The sequence below is a fragment of the Mesocricetus auratus genome, unplaced genomic scaffold (assembly GCF_017639785.1).
Source record: "Mesocricetus auratus isolate SY011 unplaced genomic scaffold, BCM_Maur_2.0 Super-Scaffold_100008, whole genome shotgun sequence".
Taxonomy (NCBI): domain Eukaryota; kingdom Metazoa; phylum Chordata; class Mammalia; order Rodentia; family Cricetidae; genus Mesocricetus; species Mesocricetus auratus.
The window spans coordinates 65174089-65182977 of NW_024429192.1; the positions used below are offsets into that span (position 1 = coordinate 65174089).

At 41.7% G+C, this 8889-nt stretch overlaps 1 protein-coding gene across 1 annotated transcript in view; it reads right to left on the reverse strand.

Annotated features, from left to right (window-relative positions):
* The window catches only part of Tprg1 (tumor protein p63 regulated 1), a 139556-nt gene extending 131847 nt beyond the window's left edge, over positions 1–7709 (reverse strand). The window contains exon 1 of the mRNA XM_040751021.1: positions 7445–7709. The gene's annotated coding sequence lies outside the window, so the exon portion shown is untranslated. The remainder of the gene's footprint in view (positions 1–7444) is intronic.
* Positions 7710–8889: the final 1180 nt, after the last annotated feature.

Consider the following 8889-nt stretch of genomic DNA (forward strand, 5'->3'; position numbering starts at 1 on the left):
TTCCTAAGATATCTCTCCAAGATTATCGACTTAAATTTTCATAGATTACACAAAGGCCTGTTTTATGAAGATATGCAGAGGGGTTTTTACAGCTTTCAATTCTTAATTTATCATTTAAAAATGTTTGCCCAACATTTGTTTTAATATTCAATACGTGGCCAGGTATGATACTACAAACCTCAAATCCTAGCACTTTGAAGACAGAAGTAGGCATATCTCTGTGAATTCAAGACCAGTCTGGTCTACATAGATCTCAGGATATCCAGGGCTACATAGTGATACCTAGTCTCAAAACAGAACACAAATTAATAAACAACAATAGTAATAGACAGAATTTCCTTTTTATGTTGTGAGATTGAAAACTGAGATATATAGGTTTGTATAGACATTTTTGTCATTAATATTTTTATTTTGTCTTACTGAACAAAGAATTTCATCTACTAAGTGGACTCACAAATAAATATTTATGATATCAGCAAATTTTAATAATTGCAACAGTACAATTCTGAGTTAAAAGCATGTGTAATGATGATGTCAGATTTTCAAAGTATAAACATAAATTATTCAAATTTATGCTTCCCTAACTCAAGAGGAAAATGAATTGCACTAGTTGGTTTCTGAAACTTTAGACATGATTTGCCTAATTAATTAATTCTGCATATAAGACTGTCTTGAATTTAGGTACTTTACTCTTTTTTCCCTGTCTGACATATTTTAAATGCCCTTGTTTTACTCTAATGATGTCAGAGAGCACCCCCAATTAATTAATTAATTAATTAATGAAAACACATTTTGGGGAACATTCTCTTTTGGCTAAGCACAAGTCTCTTGTGCTAGAGAGAGAAGTGACAATTTGGAAGATACACACAGATAGTTTCTGCCATTGAGAAGTAGTACACTATCAAAGAATTTGGTCTGAAGATGGATGATATAGCACAATGGATGGGTTAAGGCAGTTAATGTCTGGAAAATGTGTATTAAGAACGTTCTAGATGTCCCACAGAGAGTCACTGTGACTTGTTGGTCTACTTATGGATATAGGAGCTCTTCTACAAAGCACACCAGTAGAAAGATACCTAAGACTGAAGGCCTTTTAGAGCCATTGGTGATAGGAGAAAAAAGTCACTCCACTGGAAGGATGGCCCATGGTATATAAAGCATCTTATGCTAGAGCTGATGTTCTGTGTCAAAATCGTATATGATTAAATGCAACCCTTATAAAGAGCAGTGATAGCCCAACTGTGAGTCAAGTAGATTTGAAGACCCAGGAGCTCTGATTGGAGCTATGTGGAAAGAAGCCAGAGAGTTTGGCATTTAAGTAGACAGCATGCAAATGTAGAGAAGGTGTCCGTAGCAGACACAAACCTGCTTCTAGAAGACGAAGGCAGCCAGTCCATGAACATCAGTCTATGAAACTTCATTTCTACACTCCAGCACGGATAGTCAACCTGAAGCCCAGCTCAGGGGGAGAATTTTCAGTGCTTCCCATGCTAAGTTTTGATTTCTTTTTAGAGCTCCAAATAGCCCACACTTACACGGAAGTGCCTCAGTGCAGGAAAAATTGCTAGGAAGTGTGAGTTCCCTGAGAGTTAAAAAACAGTCCCCAAAGGTAGTTCAGTGACATCATCTAGAGAGTCCTAAAGTTTAAGTGATTTCCAAACTCATACGAGTAGACTCTTCCCTGAGAACCTTAAACTCAAGTTTCCAGAACTTGGCCTGAAATCCCATCTGCTGTTGGTTTTGAGCAGACGACTTTAAGCTCCTGAGCCTGCTTTGCTGTGACTGAAAGAATTTATATGATGGTAATCTCATCTCAGCTGCTCCACATGGTTTATAAAATATTAAATAAGATGCTGTTATCTCTGGGTACTGATCACATTATAATCTCTTTGCAAGTATATTTCCAGCATCTTTCTCTCACCTTAAGAAAAAGGAGCAGCCTGCCCAGTAAATGCTTCCTTTCCAGATAGTACCAATTTCCCTGTTACATGATCTCCTTTAGATGAACATCTGTCGCCACCATTTTCAAACCTCTCTGTTTTCTCTTGAGCTTCAACACTGCAGACTGTGCCATCCAGTTCTGACACATATCTGATCCCAGCTCTGAGGCACATCCTACCTCCTTCTCTAAGACTGGGCCATCCAGTCAGTTCTCACACATATCTGATCCCCTCCACCGTGGCTCCAGACTCAATGCACTGTGTGTAGTATGTGCCGCCGCTCTGGAGAATGTTCCTCCAGCTCCTCTTTTGTCCTTACAGAACCAGAGTAGGCAGTGAGCAGCGAGCAGAAGGGGTGCTAGGTGTGGTGCATGCTAGAAGGTAGATGAGAAGATGATGCACTGTCTACATGACCTACAAGTGAATGCAATCTCTTAGGATGGGATGAAGATGGTAAACGATTTCACTGATCAAATCCTCTTCTGTGCTTGTGAGGGATGCTCCCACCAACCATTTTCCAGTTTGGCACATCACTGAGTGTGCCCACCACCTCAGCCCTCATAACTCAAAGACATTGCAGTATCTCAGAAGGCAGCCGTAAAACTCTAATTTATTTGGTATTCTTTAATTAAATATATAGGGAGGGAAGGAAACACCTTCATTGTGTTTCTCATTATTGACTACTCAAATTCTCAAACTGCATCTGATCCAAAGAAAGCCCTTAATATTCATTCTGAAACCTGTTCCATTCACGCCTGTCTCCATGTCTACACCTGTTACTCAAGAAGAGTCACGGGGCCATCCTTGAATTCTCACCACGTTATTTCCCATTCAACTAACCAGATACAAGAATCAAACACTCTGCTCGTCTACACAGCAAAGCGCTTGCCCATATGTGCATTCACCCTCACATGTCTGCCTGTCCTCACCCCAATCTACCCTATACCTTCTTTACGTCACACATACAGTTTACCTGCCGACACTTATCATTTTCTATCTGGCTCACCTCTTTGAAAGCAGAAAAAGTACTTACAGGGTTGGAGAATAGAGGAAACCCTGCTTCCCAAACCTAGCAAAGTCAATAAATGACTTCTAATAAATGAGATTGTAGCATTTTTTAACTCAACAGATGCTCGAAAAATTGCATTATGTAAAAAAAATCCTATGCAAACACTTCCTTTTGCTGTACACCACAGCAGCCACTGACCTCCTTAAAGTTGATGTTTGCAGTGTATGCACATCCGATGAATGGGAAAATGAGGAAGCCCTGGCCTAACTGCCAGCCTGCTCCGTGTTCAGTGCAGCTATATGGAAGATGAGAACCTTCAGTCCACCCGCTAGGAATGCTGTGAACCACATACCTGCATCCACCCATGCTTCTCACCAACCTTCACCAAAGAATACAAAGCAAATCATCCAAAAACCTGCTCTGTTTCTCACAGCGTTATTGCCTCCCAGACAGGAAGATAATTTAAGCAACAGCGACTGCTCAAATCACACAGTGTAAAGTTCGGAGGAACTTGTGGAACACCACTTTTCTGAGTTTCAAAGAATCCACAAGAATGTTAGAGGGCAGAGAAAAACCTTATCACACCTTAAAAACCACCCGTAAGAGTTTCCCCGTTCACTTCAGAAAATCTCATCTGTATTTCTAAGAAGGGTATATTTACCACCTTGTCTCCCTTGCTTAGCCTTGCTTGCTATATTTAGAAGTACTGAGTCCTGAATGGTTTCTGCATGCTAATTTCCCTGGAACCTTAAAGCAGATTTAAGGTACACTTGAACAGGTGTTCTGTCACAGCCAAACTATGGGTTTCAATAGCGGTGAGCCTGGCTCAGTGCCTGGCTGAGGGTGACAACGCTCATTAACCCACTATGCTGCACGAGATCCAAGAGTTCTTAGCCAGCAATTTGGGGGCAGACTCCGATTTTCAGCGAGGTTCTATTTCAATTCACCAGTGCTGTCCACAGCCACAGTGTGCCATCCTCAGCCACAGCGAGCCAATCTCAGCCACAGTAAGCTGTCCATAGCCTCAGTGAGCCATCCAAGCCACAGTGAGCTCATTCTAGCCTTCAAAGGCACTTCATGCAGCCTTGATTTGCAACGTTGTTTACAGTCGGTTCTTACTGGAAGCTCTCTTATCTGTAGCTGTCTAAAGGTCATATCAAATGCCGGATTTTTCCTTATAAGCATCTTGGGTGGCAGTCTACTCTCTCCTGACTCTGTGCAATCACTGCCTTTGCATTCTTCTTTTTGTGCTATTTATTATTCATTTCCCTGAGTTGTTGGTTTTGTTGTTTGTTTGCTTTTTCTTTCCCCTGCACACAGTTTTCAACAATGGGTGAAAGTCCCTTTAGAGAAACATCAGAATCTTCTACCCTACATGATCATTGTTAGAGCTAAATGTCCCAGAAGCAATCAAGGAGTAATTATTTTATTAATAAACATACAGTATTAATAGCCGTAAAACGTATTATTGGCTTACTTTCCAAACCCTTAGCAGCTTTTGTTGCTTCCTCTGTGCTGTCGTTCATCATAATCCCTCTCCTTGTTTCTGTGCCATTGATCTTTCCTGTAAAGACCATCTGTCTGCAATTGTCAGCTTTCTTTCCTGTCTATTTGTAGTTACCTAGAGACTATGGTGGAGTCCTGTCACCCTGCGTAATACTTCAGCTTTCAGATTATTGAACCTTGCTATCTAGCTCAAGAAAATAGCCTACAGTGGTTCCCGGCCAAACGCTTTGTACCCCTGCGTCATCATCTCTTTTTCTACCTCCTCTATAAACAGAAGTCAGGGCCACATATTTAATGCCATTTCTCACTTGCTTCTCACCTGAGGGCTGGCCCACCATATACAGCCAGCGTTCCTTCGAGAGAGAGTGATTTAAGGAACTCTGCTGCTTAAGAGGCTGGAAGAGGTCAGACTCAAAACACTTGGGAACATTGACAAGGAAAGATCAACACTGCACAGCACTGAGGAATGTGTTCTTTCAGTGGACCATCCTTCACAGAGCCCCGCATACGTGGTTCCAGCGTTGTCAACCCTCCTAACCGCTCTGAATAGTGACATGTTATCTGCCTTGTGTTTCATAAATACTTTCATTAAATACTTGCAACTTGATTGATTTTGCTTAATACTGAATTACAACTAAAATAAATGTGCACACTGGATTCACCTGTGTCTGCTGGACTACAACCTCTACTTTAATCTAATTCTTGGAGTAGAACCTGCCATTAGATTCTATTGAGTCACACTCAACTAGTTTATAAGTTTTGAAGCTATGAGCTGGGTGACACCTCTTCTCAAAGGATCTCAGAAAAATCCACATTGGCTGAAGGAAGGAGGGACAGCATAGTTTCTTGTCTGTCTCCTTGCCCTGTTGGCTTGAAAAATGTACCATGGCCAAATGTTGCCTCTCTGGCAATTTCTTCTACTCTCCACAGCACAATGACATTTCTACTGGATGCTGTGCAGAATACAAAGTACCTAAAATCTATAATCAAAGGAATCTTTTAGGATAGCATGGTCCCCATACTGAACCAGCAAACTGCTGCTTTCAGATACTCAGCATCATTCACTGCATGCTATCTCAGCAAAAGCATGAGAGACCTGCATCCAATTTAATGGTTCTTTTGATGCTCGGTGGCATAATGCCCTGGACATCATTCCATCTTTCCGGGAATAAAGTTTCTCTATATTGTATAAGGCAATTGGTCAATGTCATCAGGGTTCTTCCTGAACTCATTGCCGTGGTCCTGCAAGACTGAATATCAACATTTCCCTAATAAACTCACACACTGGTGAGGTGGGGCGGTATGTACTTCAGTACCTAAGACTGATATACAGTTTTGAAATGAGGGGGGAAATGATAATTAAATCTCGCATCTTCTAACGTCAACTTCATGATTACTCACAGGATAAGACTTTCTTAAAAGTGCCAAACACAGAGAGGTGGTGATAGCTGCTGTACGATGAGGAATTGTAGGAGTCACTGTGAGAGGATTTGGGGTGCATAATCATTGAGATTTGTTTTCCATGTCTCACAGTGAGACTGAAAGCTATTGTTTCCCTGGGACTTCATGATTCATGCTTTCAAATGCTGCTCCTGAACTCAGTATAGTGACATTCAGTCCCAGATTTCAATCTTCTTCCACCGAGACCCAGCACACAGCAAGCTCCGCTCAGTCATTTTACATTTTAAAAAATATCTTATCTTTATTTTAGTTTTTTCTTTCCATTACTTCCTGACCACAGTTTCCCTTTCCTCCACTCCTCCCAGCACACCCAAATCCCTCTCCCGCAGATCCACCCCTCCACCATTTCCCTTTCAGAAAAGAACAGACTTCCCAAGGATATCAACCAAACTTGGCATAACAAGTTAAGACTAGGCACAAACCTTCATATCAAGGCTGGACAAGGCAAACCAGAAGGAGGAAAAGGGTCCCAAAAGCAGGCAGAAGAGTCAGAGTCAGCCCTCACTCCCACTGTCAGAGGTCCCACAAGAACACTATGGTGTATGACCATAATGTATATGCAGAGGATCTATCACAGACTCAAAGATGCTCCGAGATTGTGGCTTCAGTCTCTATGAGCCCCTGTGAGCTCTGCTTAGCTGAGTCTGTGGGCTGTTTTCTTGTGGAGCCCTCTGGTTCCTTCCTCCCCTTCTTCCATGGGATTCCTTGTATTCCACATAATGTTTGGGTGTGTGTCTCTGCAGCTGTCCCACATTTGCATGTAACTTTTCAGCGTGCAAGTTCATTCCTTTTATATGCATCCTTTTACCTGGTGTCTAATACAGCTGGATGTAATAAGGCCTATCTGTCATAAAATCTCTGTCACTTCAACTTTAAAAAGCAAGACTGAACATGGCGGTGCACACCTTTAATACTGGCACTCAGGAGGCAGAAGCAGGTGGATCTTTGAGTTTAAGGCCAGCCTGGATTCTAAGCTACAGAACAGCCTGGGCAACACAAAGGAACCCTGTCTTGGAAAACAAACAACAAACAGGGCCTTCATAATAATAAGAAACAATCACCCTTTGTTTATCATTAAAGGTTCAGGAAGATCCTTCAACTCTCTTGCCTTTTAGATGAGAAGAATGACCTGAGGTGGTAGAGAGAAGAGTGAGAAGGGAAAGACAGATTCCATCTTGTTCTCGGCCAATGGATCATACATGAACAGATCACCTCAACTGACCTCAGTTCACTGAGCCTCAGAATGGAGAGAACTATGCCAATCCTACCAATCTCACAGAGCACCTATTATTAAAAAAAAGAAATCAATGTATAGATGAGCAAGTCAACTGACTTTATAGCCTGAAAACTTCTAGTCTGTGAACATCAGTCTTGTCCAGTAGAGAAGGATGGAGGAATTTCACATACAAAACAGTGAGCTAAATGAACATATAACATGTCTACAAGTCCAGCGTAGGAACAGGAACAGTCAACATATAGAAAGACATGGGCTTCTTTGTAGAACCAGAAACATGCTTCTTGGTCTTACCTGGGTAGGCAGTAGGACCTCCTCAAGACTCTTCTTTTTCTTTCCAGGCAAGTGGGGTTAGACCACAAATAGTAGCCAGTACAGGTGGAGCTGGGTCGGAGGAAGTCCACAGGAGAATGCCCAGTAGCTGTCACCCCACCTCTGGTGCTGAGCTGAGCAACAAATGCTCACTCTCAAAGGGGCAAATCGGAGTAAGAATGTTGACAGGGTGGAACTCAGGTGTCAGAGTTCCTGAACTAGGTTCGTGGGTGGAGACTTTCAGGTTCTGCAACAACACACCTAGCTCCTCTCTCTCAAGAAAGGCTGTAGTTTTCTGCCAACTTCCTCTTTGATTGAAATCTGACCAAGGTGACAAGGAGGAGCTTGGTTCTTCTGTATGCTCTGAATGGTTAAAACCAAATGACTCTGAAGACCCGGGTTAACATTAGTTACCAATAATCCACTGACTATTTATGAAAGCCCTGTGACTTCTGTATTGGAAGTGAAGAAGGCACACAGGGAAGACTGTCTCTGTAAAAATGAGCACATGTACACAAAGACTCTCTCATCAGTCTTCCCATAACCTTGTCACTTGAACTGTCTATAGACAATGACAGCAGTGTGCCCAGCAGGTAGAAGGAAATCATTACACGTTGAATGAATACTGATCAATTGATACCTATTTAATGAATCTTGACTTCTCATTTAATGGGTCCTCGGGTATATTTTTGCCTTCCTGAGATTTTTGTTATCATTGTTTGTTTTCCGACTTTTCAAATCAATCGCTTGAGAATCATTCTTCCTTCAGAGACATAGGAAGAATTTGACAGACAGCCTGAGTGTGAAGGTAGGACAACCTTCCCCACAGCAATGCTAAAACAGGATGTGAAACTCATTGTATGTTTCAGAAAACCTAAGCAAGTGTGCCCTGCATGGAGAGTTGGTAGAAAACAAATGGTGAATGGCACAAGGAAGTGAATTTCTGGGGGAAGATTGAACAGAGAGCAAAGTGGCATATGCAAAGGACTGAGTTTCAATTTCCATTGTAAATCTAGTGCATTCATCAAACTGCTAAAATCATATTCTGCTTATTTGATGGCTGGTAAAGTGAGAAAGGAGTCTGATTGTGCTCCACTCTTTAAGAGAAATAATAACAGACATTCACCTCTAAAAAAAACCAGTTTAAACCAAGTCCTAAGCATAGTAGTTTTGAAAAGATTTCTTAGTAAAATGAACACAAACTTAACTCATCTATGGCTTCCTGGGTCACAATGAGTAGATAAGTCTTTTACTTCCTTTGCAATGTCAAGGACATTCTCCTTGTGTTCATTCAACAAGCAGTGAACCAAGCAACCAACCTGACCAATCACAGTTCCCTCAGCAGACATGGTGAGAAAAAAGCTGACAGAGACTCGATTTGACACAGGACATTGAAAAGTATGTGAGTAGGCTGACACTGTGCTGTG